Below are 11,887 nucleotides of genomic sequence, written 5' to 3' on the forward strand. Positions count from 1 at the left end.
AGAGATCATCTGAAAGCATTTGATCTCATCACAGGATTTTTCATATCTCTGACACAAAAAAGAACAATACTCGAGATTGGGGATTACCTTATATTTCACTATGTCCTTGGCATAGGACATTTCAGTCATCAAAGGTGCCAATGACTTTTTCAACTCAGAATGTTTTTGTATGCTTTTTATTTCTGTTTAAAGCATCGCTTCCAAAATAAGTACTAATTTGAATGTCATGTGCATTTGTTACAATGCATACTTCACCTTCAAAGTACTTATTCTTCTCTTTAATTATGTAATTTGGTGGGATTATTTATTTTTCCTGATCCATTATCTGTGAGATCCATACAGGCAATAATCTTGATTCATTTGCTTTTCATTGGCTGCCACAGAACAGAGCATAGGATCTGGTTCATAGTAAGCTATTAAATAAGTATTTGTTACATGAATAAGTAAGAGATAAGAAAAACTTTATTCGTGGAATGAAAATAAATACAATAGTAAAAATGTTTTTTATTCAGATCCCAAAATTCACAGTTTGCTTCTATGCCTATATCCCTATACAAAATGTAAGATTCAGTTTGGTAAAACTCATGTTGTGTAAAGGAGGATGATGAGAGATAAAAGCAGAGATGGTTTTAGAAGTCTCTTTAAGGAAGAAGACAAGGTTAATACTAAGATTTGTTCTGGACACGTTTCTATCAAAAGAAAACATACAGGATTAAGAATAGCCTTCCAAACATTTAATTAAAAGAGTTTCAATTTGTGTTGTTCACAGAAAATTGGGCCAAGTATGTAGGGAATCTAAACATACATTTCTAACATGGAAATGCATATGTGAAACTAAAATTCAAAGAATGGAGGGAGGGAGGAAGGGGGGAAAGGAAGGAAGGAAGGAAGGAAGGAAGGAAGGAAGGAAGGAAGGAAGGAAGGAAGGAAGGAAGGAAGGAAGGAAGGAAGGAAGGAAGGAAGGAAGGAAGGAAGGAAGGTAGGAAGGAAGGAAGGAAGGAAGGAAGGAAGGGGAAAGAAGAAAATAGAGGAAGAAATATACAAAAGAAAAAGAGAAAGAAAAGTTTGAGAAATTATTCTGCAGGAATTGGGTCAAAAGCACAAACAATAATGGCATGTTCGCATTGTGTGAGAGTCATTCTTTCTTGGCTCCATGATCAGGAAGTTGGAGAGGGGAAGTTTTTCCTTTGAAAAGTCCCTGGTAGTCTGAATGGGCGGGCATTTTCAGAATAACAGTGAGTAATTGCAGTTTAACAAAATTACATAAAAATTTAAAATTCTAGTGGAAGTGAAACAATTTCTTGTGATTTGTCACCTGAGCCTAAATAATAAAATGCACAGATAGAATTTTAAAAATAGAACTGAACAGTTTTGCTATGAATAAAAAAAGCTATACTGAATAGGAGACTTCTGTAAATATCAAATTTATAAAAATGGAACAAATGAATAAAATAAAAGCAGTGAGTATGAAGGTTTTAATAAAATTCTAGTTTGATTTGGCATGTCATAAATGTCAAAAGGGGCATCAGCCAAAGACATTTTATTACCAATGCTCTGCAGCTGGAATAAAATCTGCTAACTATTGGCCTTTGAACAACAGGAAAGGGAGGAAAAGTGGTAAATACAATCCCAGCTATGCTGGAGTTATCGATTATAACAAACTAACATGAAAGCGTTCTTTACCTACTATTTTCCAAATGGAAATGTGGGTACAGGAGAATTCTCTCTTTTTTATTTCTTTATGCTCTGCAGAAAGACACTGCCTGCAAAGTGCTGTAGTTTTTTTATATAGCTCAGTATCTGAGTGGTGTAAAGAACTTCTAGCCTGAAGTGGCCTGAATGGCAACCCTCTTTTGATACATTAAGAAACTGTTGCTGTTGTTAAGTCCCATAATAATTAATGCCATCATATACTTTTACTCCTGGGTCTGGACAAGGGAGAGATGGGGAAATGAGTTTTGATAAATCTGCATATAAGAATGACACAGTTTTCATCTCTACTTTCTTATATAATACCTGTGGATAAAATGGAACATGGATGTGTACCAAGAACAGAATCACCCATTTGGAATTCTTACAAGAACATTAACATGTCTATACCAAACATGCTTTCGAGCAAATGGGTGTTTGAGATTAAGAGTAAATGAAGATAGAGTCAAGAAAAGCACCTTTCATCCACTCTACATTTGAATCTAATTCTTAGCCATTTGAACAGAATACACTATTACTGTTTATCCTGTCTTACCCAGCTAAATAGAGGTATCTTATTCGTCTTATTTTGTTAAATTATTTTGCCCAGAACATATTATGTCAACTGTAGTTTGACTAGTTTGACTAGTCAATGACAAGTTTCTACCTATTCATTACTAAATTGTTATTATTCTGTAAGAATAATTAGCTTAAATACTATTAAACACATAGAAAAGCCTTACAATTTTTTGAACATAATAATATATGGCTTTTCAAACATGCAATATTTATCCACAAAAAAATTACATCAAAAGGCAAAACCTTATTTTTCCCAAAAAATACACTTAAAAATGGTTTATTCATTAAGGAAATGATCCACTCATTTTACTACATTCTTTCTTCACGATATTAATAGTGGATGCATTTCCTTCTCCTTTAGATTAGGTGATAGAATTTATTTTACTGGTAATGTCTCCAGTACATATAAAAATGCCTATAGCTATCTGCTCTAAAATTCTACCACAGAAAGTTAAGTGTTTATTGCTGTGCTTGAAAGATATAATGTCTATCACTTACTTCTGGAAGGAGGTGCTAAAATGTGTAATTTTAAAATCACATAGGGAGACATAGACTGCTTTTTGACAAAGAAATATCCATTATTCCCTGAAATCTATCCTAGTACTCTAATACTTTTGGAAACAGCATTGTGCCAGATGACAATACATTCCTTCCTAGATTCTCTTAGATCTTAGGGTGACCATGAGAACCAATTCTAGACAATCACATGTAAATGAAGAAGATGCTTATTGAACAACTTTTAAAATATATATGCTGTATTGCTCTTTTTTGAACTTTTTTTATAATATGAGAATGAAAGTCATAGCTGAATTTGAGCACACATACACAAATGGCAATATAGAGCAATTGTTTTAACACTGAATTCCGAAATAGCACGATATTTCATTTTAGATAAAATAAGCTCATTATTTACTTAAATGAAGGAGTTGTTATATAAAATGAAGAACTTTCCAAACACAGTTCTAAATTATGCCATTTGTATATTGCAGACATTCTTTCAGGAATCATATCAATATTATTTCAGCATTTCCCTAAATTCTAGGAAAATTGACCGTTTATTCAGTTGTCCATTGGACGTCCATGTTTCTTTTTCTATGAATTCATTATGTCCATCCTTTCCTCTGCTGTTTTGATATTGAGCTGCATGTTTTTCAGATTAATTCAAAAGGCTTCTTTGGATGTTAAAGATATTAACTCTTTATCTTTCTTCTCAGGGCATTTTTTCCCTTCCACACGTCCTTTTGTACTGATTTAGTAATGTTATCTTTTGGCATCATAGGAGCAAAATAATGTAAGTTCTTTCTTTTAGGAAGAAAAACTTGAAATCAGATATATACGAATCTTCCTTAAGAAGAAAAATAATTTTAATAAAAAGAGTATAAAATAACCTTCTTTTTACCTAAAATAACTGTCAAAAAATTGTACTTCTTGCAGATAAAAATATCTAGATGGTATAGAAGTTTTAGAACCTAAGAATCTAAACAAAGAGTTTTGCAGTTATGCTGGTTGGTATTTGACCTATCTAAGTAAAACTAAAACTTAGCTCTGTGGTATAAGTATTAAATTTCCTCTATGTGTTTTCCTACTACTTAATATAATAATGATAGGGACTTTCTATCATATTGTTTTAGACCTCTGTAAAATGAAAACTTTCAAATGTGTCAGGAATAAGTGAAATATTTTAGATGATATGTGAAATTAAAAATCATGGCTAGTGTAGATAAATAAATGTCATAAAATATTTAACATAAGTTTACATGTAACTAAACTAAAGGTAAATGCAATTAGTTTGAATTTCTTTTATTTATTCATGGCCAAAGTCAATATTTTTGGCAATATTTGAAAATAGTGGCTCAATATATTCTATACTTTTTTTGCAGAAGTTCTGTAAAAGGCTGGTATTTAAAAAATGTGATTTTAGCAGTTTCATGAATGAAATTCAGAAAAAAAGTCTTTGAAAACTTATCCTACATTATATAGAGAATATTACATATATTCTATATAGATACATACATATATACTTTTTTCACATATATGCACATACATACACGCACATATTTTAATTTCTGGTTTCCCTCTCTTCAAAAGAACAAAAGAACCCTAAAATATTTTTGCTATTCTAGTAAAACACATACTATAAACTTCTTAATATTCATTTTAAGGAATTAAAGGGCAACACATAAACTAAATGACAGTAAAAAGGAAGAAATAATTCCATTGTAATTTGTAACTAGTGAAATGGAAAAGAAATGAGAGATAATATAAAGGGTAATAAATCCAAAATGCATGCTTCACAAAGAACAACATCATATATTTCCAATGTGCCTGGTTAAATAAAAAGCAAAGAGACAACAAAATTATGTGAGTTTTGAATTAAATTGTAGAATTAACTATTACTATTTCCTTGGATATTACCTCCAGGAACATCATTAGGAGTTCAAGGTAAAGACCCTAGAAACATCCCCACATCTTTAAGTCAAAGGGATGGAGAAAGTTACTGTTTTGAAATATGCCTAGATTGTTCTCCATAGCAAAGTCCTGCTCTCCATGGGAAATGACTTGCAGAGCCTTATATACCTGGGAGAAGTGCTATTTCCAACTTCAGCCCCTTCTAGCCTTCCTTTCTCACCTAAATGGTGAAAAATAAGTCTAAGATGCACTGCTTAAAGTCATAGTCCAGGCATACGAGGCTATTAATAAAACTGAGATTTAATCATAAGACTACAGAACGTCACCTCTTCCTATACATAACCACATCAACAGGGCTCCGATATAATAATAGTGGATTATGTCAAAAAAGCTGTAAAACATAGACTCAATTAAATAAGAAGTTTAGGAATATTTAAGGAAACCCAAAGACAACAGGGGAGCAAAAAGGAAAATAAAGCCAAAATAAGGACACCAAAGGGAATTAAAGCCTCTGGTATACACACAGCCCAGAGATATTACATAATGATAAAGAGGTCAATTCTCCAAGAGACATGACAACCCTTAATGTGAATATACCTAGCAATACAGCATCAAAATACATGAGGCAAATACTGAGAGAACAGCAGGAAAAAATATGCAAATCCACTATTATAGCTGAAGACTACAACAGCCCTCTTTCTGTAATTGATAGATCCAGCAGGCAAAAATCACTAGGGATATAGTTGAACTGAACAGCATCACTAATCAAATGGATCTAATTGACATTTATAGACTACTCTATCCAATAACAGCTGCACACACAATTTATCAATCATACAGGGAACATTCACCAAGAAAGACCATATTCAGGGTCATAAAACAAACCTTAACAAATTTAAAGCGTAGAAATATTACAAAGCTAGTTCTCAGGCCACAGTGAATTTAAATTAGAAATAAAGATGGAAAATCCTCAAATATTTGGTAATAAGCAGCAAACTTCTGAATAAGAAAAGGGTTAAAAAAGTCTTGAGGGAAATTTTAAAACATATTTTTAACTACATGAAAGTGAAACACAACTTATCAAAATCTGTAGGGAGAGAAGATTGTGGGAAGATGGTGGAATAGAGAGCTCCAGGATATAGTCCTTCTAACAGAACAACTATTAAACAGGCAGAAACTATCTAAAACAAGTATTTTGAAATTTTGGAGGGCAAAAGAATATTGCCCAACATTTAGGGAGGAGCAGGAGGGAGGCTGATAAATTATGGTAAAGAACAGTAAATTGCTTTCTCTGTACAGAGGGTACTGATGTCCATACCCCCTCTTACAGCAAGCTGCTGGGGGTATAGCTCCTGGCTAGCTCATGGGTGACAGAAAAGGAAGTAAAAATCCCCTTTCACAAAACCAAGAATGGGCACAGCCAATCACGGATCATAGCTTTTGATTAACATTTTCAGATCATTGGAGGCCCAACTTTGAGGACAGTTTTTGTTAAAACCTACCCCAGTTTAAGTCAGTGATGACCACTGTTTCTAACTGCCCTAGACAAAGGCTGTGGTGGAGAAGAATTAAAGATCCTATGCTTCCTCAGGACTTCAGGGTAAAATTAGATAAGGGCTGTATTTGTTGGGTGGACCAAGAAAGCTCAGTTTTGGAAGCTATGAAAGCAGCTCTTGGCACCCTTCCCTTTCCTAAGACACTGTGGAGACAGATTGCATCCCCTTCATAGGTCCTTGGCCCTGGTTCAGCCAGGAAAGACTGGTTAAGATAGTGCTCTTCAGCATTTCTCTCTTCCCAGAAATTGGGAAATTTTCCAGGAAAATTCTCCAGGCATAAACAGCTTGAGGCAATAAAAGTAGTAAAAGAGAAAATAGAGGTAGCCAATCAGGAGAAAAGGATTGCCAGCTTCAGACACGCAGGAGACTGAAGTCTTTTTTCAGGTAAACAGAGGGGAGAACCTCCCACGAACAGAGAAACTCCAACACAAATAACAAGCCAAAGCCCAGGACAAGAAGGACAGGGGGGAAAAAATGATAGGAAAAGCCATGCCACTGCATTAACATTGGGAAGAGCTTCCTGATAGGAAGGTTGAAGCTCAAGAAAATGTCTATATTATCATGAGCAGTTTATAAGATTAAGAAACAGACATAGCAGGGAATAAATTCCAGAGTTAACATTTTAAAATATTAAAATGTTCAATGTACAACAAAAAAGTACAAGATAAACAAAAAAAAAAAAACAGGAAATGATGGCCCATCCAAAGGAAGAAGAAATAAAATCCAGAAAACATCAACAAATAATATCAGAATATAAACATACTGAACCTTTTAAAAAATTATGTTAAAAATGCTCAGAAAGATGAAGGAAAATGCAAAAGAAATACTGGCTATCAAGAAAGAAAACATGAGAAAATATGATAATCTCAGTAAAGTGGTAGAAATTTTTAGAAGAAACAAAACAGAACTACTAGTGGTAAAGACCACAAAAACTGAAATGAAAAATTCCCAGGAGAATTTGAAACTGGAAGTGGCAGAGGAAAAAATCAGTGAATTTGAAGACAGGACACTTGAACTGGGTCAGGGAGAGGAGCAGAAAGGAGAAAAAAAGAATTATAAAAAGTGAAAATAGCCTAAGACACATCTGAGACACCTGCAAGAGTAACAGTAAATGCATTGTGGGAGTCCCAGAAGGATAAGATAGAGAGAAAAAAGCAGAGGGACTATTCAAAGAAATAAAGACCTAGAGCTTCCCAAACTTAGTAAAAGATATGAATATGCATATCCAAGATGTCCAGAGAAGAACAACAGGATAAACATGAAAAAATATACACCCTGTGATATACTGATCACACTCTTGATTGAGGATGACAAGAAGGGAGTGCTGAAAGCTGCAAAACAAGAGAAATTTGTTATGCATAAGATAGTCTCAATTATTAATAGATTGAGTGCCAATTTCTCATCAGAAACCATGAAGACAAGGAAGTATTGGGTTGAAATATTTAAATCAATGAAAAAAAAAAACAATTGCCAACCAAGAATTTTATATCCAGTAGGACTTTCTCTCAAAAATGATGGAGAGACAACAAGTAAGATGGCAGCAGAGTATCAGGAGCTCCTAGAGCCAGCTCATGCTACAGAGTAGTTAGTAATAACCCAGAGCTATCTAAAGCACCTGTTTAGGGGCTCCAGGACACCAGAATAGCACCCTGCAACATGTTTGAAAGAATGAAAGGAGGAGGCTGCCCATCTGCAGAGAAGATTCATAAGTAGAGCACTGTAAGCCCCCAAGGCCAGTGCCCATCCTCCACTGGAGGTACAAGCCATCTTGGGAGCTATTCCATGGCTAGAACTGGAAGCTCCACTTCCCCAAAACAGGGAGAAAGAGATGATTGGGCACCAACTTTAACTACTGATTAATCAATTTAGTGGGCTACAGTATAATCCAAAGAATAGCTGAGGTTTGAACCTGCCCAAGTCAAAAATAAGCCTGTAGCCACCATTTTAACTCTGCCCCTTGCACAAGGGGATGTAGACAGATTCAAAATAAAAGTGCTAGTAGAGACCAGCTACTTTCCATCCAGCTCTAGCATAAGCCCCAGCCCCAACCCCAGCAGTGAGGAAGCTAGGGGGACCTTCACCAGCTTCTCTGGGAAAATACAGGCCATACTGTGAAGGCTGGTGATCATTCTCATCTGGCAGCACAAGCCACCTCAGGAGATATTCTGTGGCAGAATTGGAAGTGTCATTTCCCAAAAACAGGGGAGGAAGAGATGGTTGGCCATTAACTTCAGCTACTGATTAGTAAATTTGGCTGGCTAAAGTATAATCCTAAGAATAGCTAAAGTTTGAGTCTGTGTAAGTCAGAAAGAGGCCAGTAGCTGCCATTTTCACTCTTCCCACAGCATGAGGGGAAGCCTGGTTGACTTAAAATCATGGTGTTGGTAGGTACTGGCTTCTTTCACCCAGATCAGCCTGCAGCCCTAGCCTAGGCTTCAGTCTCAGCTTCAGCAGGGAGGAAGTTGGTGGACCATGCACCAGGCTCTCTGGGTAACTGCTGGTACCTTTAGCAGGCAGACTGAATCATTGGATGTCTACCGGGAAAGCTGCAGTCATTTTGGACCCACATGGCATAGATTGCTGCCCATACCTGCAGCTTCATCCCCACCCTAGACAGGGGAGAAAGGGACTGGAATCTTCATCAGTCTCTCTGGGCAACTACAGTCTAAGCCTGCATGACTTGGATTATTACACACAGCTGTGGCTCTGTCCATCCCCTGGCAAAGGAGAAAGTTGGGAGAAGCTTCATCAGTCCCTGGGGAAATAAGGGCAGCTTGAGCCTCCACAGCTTACAGCACCAACTACATCCTTGGCTCCTACTACATTACCACCAAGGGAGAAAGGACAAGAAAGACCTAAACTAAAGAGAGAAACTATGCCCAGAATAAATATATCCAGTAAGTCAGATGCCAAGACACCAACAAAAAATTACAATCCACACCAAGCAACAGGAAGATATGGCCTAGTTAAAGGAACAAGTTAAGCCTCCAGATGACATAATGGAGTTGGGACAACTAATCGGAGATGTTCAGATAAATCTCCTTAACAATTTCAATGAGATTGCTACAGAGATTAAGGATATTAAGAAGACATTGGAGGAGCACAAAGAATTTGAAAGCATACATAGGAAAAAAAAACAGATCTTATGAGAATGAAAGCAAAATAAATGAAATTAAAAATATACTGGAACCATAAATAACAGATTTGAGGAGACAGAAGAAAGGATTGGTGAGCTTCAAAAAATGGCCTCTGAAAACAAACTTACAAAAGAACAGCCAGAGAAAAGAATGGAAAAAATTGAGCAAGGTCTCAGGAAACTAAAGGACAGCAAGAGTATGCAAGCAGATGTGTCATGGGTTCCTCAGAAGAAGAGAAGGAAAAGGGGAAGAAGGAATATTTGAAGATATAATGGTAGAAAATTTCCTAACCTTATCCATGTCCAAGAAGCACAAAGTATTCCTGTATTAATCAGTCAAAGAGGTACCAATGTGAAATACCAGAAATTGGTTGGTTTTTATAAAGGGCATTTGTTTGGGGTAAGAACTTACAGATACCAGGCCATAAAGCATAATTTACTTCTCTCACCAAATTCTATTTTCATGTGCTGGAGCAAAATGACTGCCAATATCTGCAAGGGTTCAGGCTTCTCGGGTTCCTCCCTTCCAGAGTCTTGCTTCTCTCTGGGTTCATGGTTCCTTTATTCCTGGGGCTTGCTTCTCTTTCATATGTGTGCTTACTTTCTGGGAAGCCAGCTTAAGACTTCAGCATCAAATTCCAATATCAAAACTCCAACATTAAGAACTGTCAACTCTGTCTTTTGCCATGTCTTTTATCTGTGAGTCTCCATCCCTTGGTGGGTGGAGACTCAAAACCCTAATGACATGACCCAATTAAAGCCCTAATCATAACTTAATCATGACCAGGTACAGACCAGATTACAAAAATAATTCAATATCTATTTTTGGAATTCATAACTATGTCAAACTGCAAAAATTCCCATCTGAAAAAATCTGAATAGACCAACTCTGAGACATACTGATCAGAATGTCAAATGCCAAAGACAAAGAGAGAGTACTGAGAGAAGCAAGAGAAAAGTAATGAATAACATATAAGGGATGCTCAGTAAGATTAAATGCTGATTTCTCACCAGAAACCATGGAGGCAAGAAGACAATGGTATGATATATTTAAGATATTGAATGAGAAAAACTTCCAGCTAAAAGTCTTATATCTGGCAAGATTGTCTTTCAAAAATGAGGTGAGTTTTAGAATATTCACAGATAAAGAGAAACTGAGAGAGCTTATAACCAAGAGGCTGACTTTGTGGGAACTACTGAAGGGTGTGCTGCAGCCTGAAAAGAAAAGAAACAGGAAAGAGAAACTTGGAAGAGAATCTAGAAGTAAAGGTTATATCAGTAAAAGTTACTAAAATTCTCAAAAGAGTGGTGAAAATAAATATGACAGGTAAAACCCAAATATTTCAGAGCAAACTTAACCAACAATGTAAAGTACTTGTATTCAGAAAACTACAATGCATTCTTAAAAGAAATCAAAATGATCTAAATAATTTGAAGAATATTCCATGCTCATAGAATGAAATATTAAATACCATTAAGATGTCAATTCTACTCAAATTAATTTACAGATTCAGTGCAATTCTGATAAAAATTTCCAGCAACATTTTAAAAATAAATGGAAAACATGATTATCCAATTCATTTGAAAGGGTAAGGGATCCTGAATAGCCAGAAACATCTTAAAAGGAAAAGCAAAGTTGGAGAACTCTCATTTCTGGACTTTAAATCATATTTAGCTAAATGGTAAAAACAGCATGGTACTGGCATAAGACAGGTACATAAACCGTACATACATAAATGTAACCAAACTGATGATTCAGAAACAGACCCTTATATCTAGGGTCAAGAGATTTTAAAAAATCCTGTCAAATCCACCCAACTCAGGCAGAACAGACCATTCAACAAATGGTGCTTGGAGAATTGTATATCCATACCCAGAAGAAGGAAGGTTGATTTCTATTTCACACCTTATACAAAAATTAACTCAAAATGGATCAAGAATCCAAATATAAAAGCAAGAATCAAAAAGCTGCTAGAAGAAAATGTAGGAAAATATCTTTAAGATCTGATGATACATGGTGGATTCTTAAAGGAGATAAGAGGAAGACTGAGATGGTCCACTGATGCTTAATATATGTAGAAGTTTTAACTAACTTTACTGTAAAAGTGTAGAAATGAGGGATAAATGAAGCCCTTTCCAGATACACAAAAACCGAAGGGATTCTTCACCACTTGACCTGCCCTATAAGAAATACTTAAAGGGAGTTCTTAAGACTGAAAAGAAAGAGTGCTGGACAGTGTGTGATTATCAGCTTGGCCAGCTAACAGTGCCCAGTTGATTGAGCAAGCAAGCTCTGGTCTAATTGCTACTGTGAAAACATTTTGTGAACTTAAGTCATCATTAAGTTGATTACATCTATGGCTGATTACACCTACAATCAACTGAGGAGATTGCCTTAAGCAATGGAGGTATATCTCATCCAATCAGTTGAGACCTCAATGGAGAAGTGATGATTTCACCAGTCAGAAGAGAACATTTACATCTCTACTTCAGATAGCTTTATTGAAAACCTTCATCA

Source organism: Dasypus novemcinctus, chromosome 1 (genome assembly GCF_030445035.2).
Source record: "Dasypus novemcinctus isolate mDasNov1 chromosome 1, mDasNov1.1.hap2, whole genome shotgun sequence".
NCBI classification, from domain to species: domain Eukaryota; kingdom Metazoa; phylum Chordata; class Mammalia; order Cingulata; family Dasypodidae; genus Dasypus; species Dasypus novemcinctus.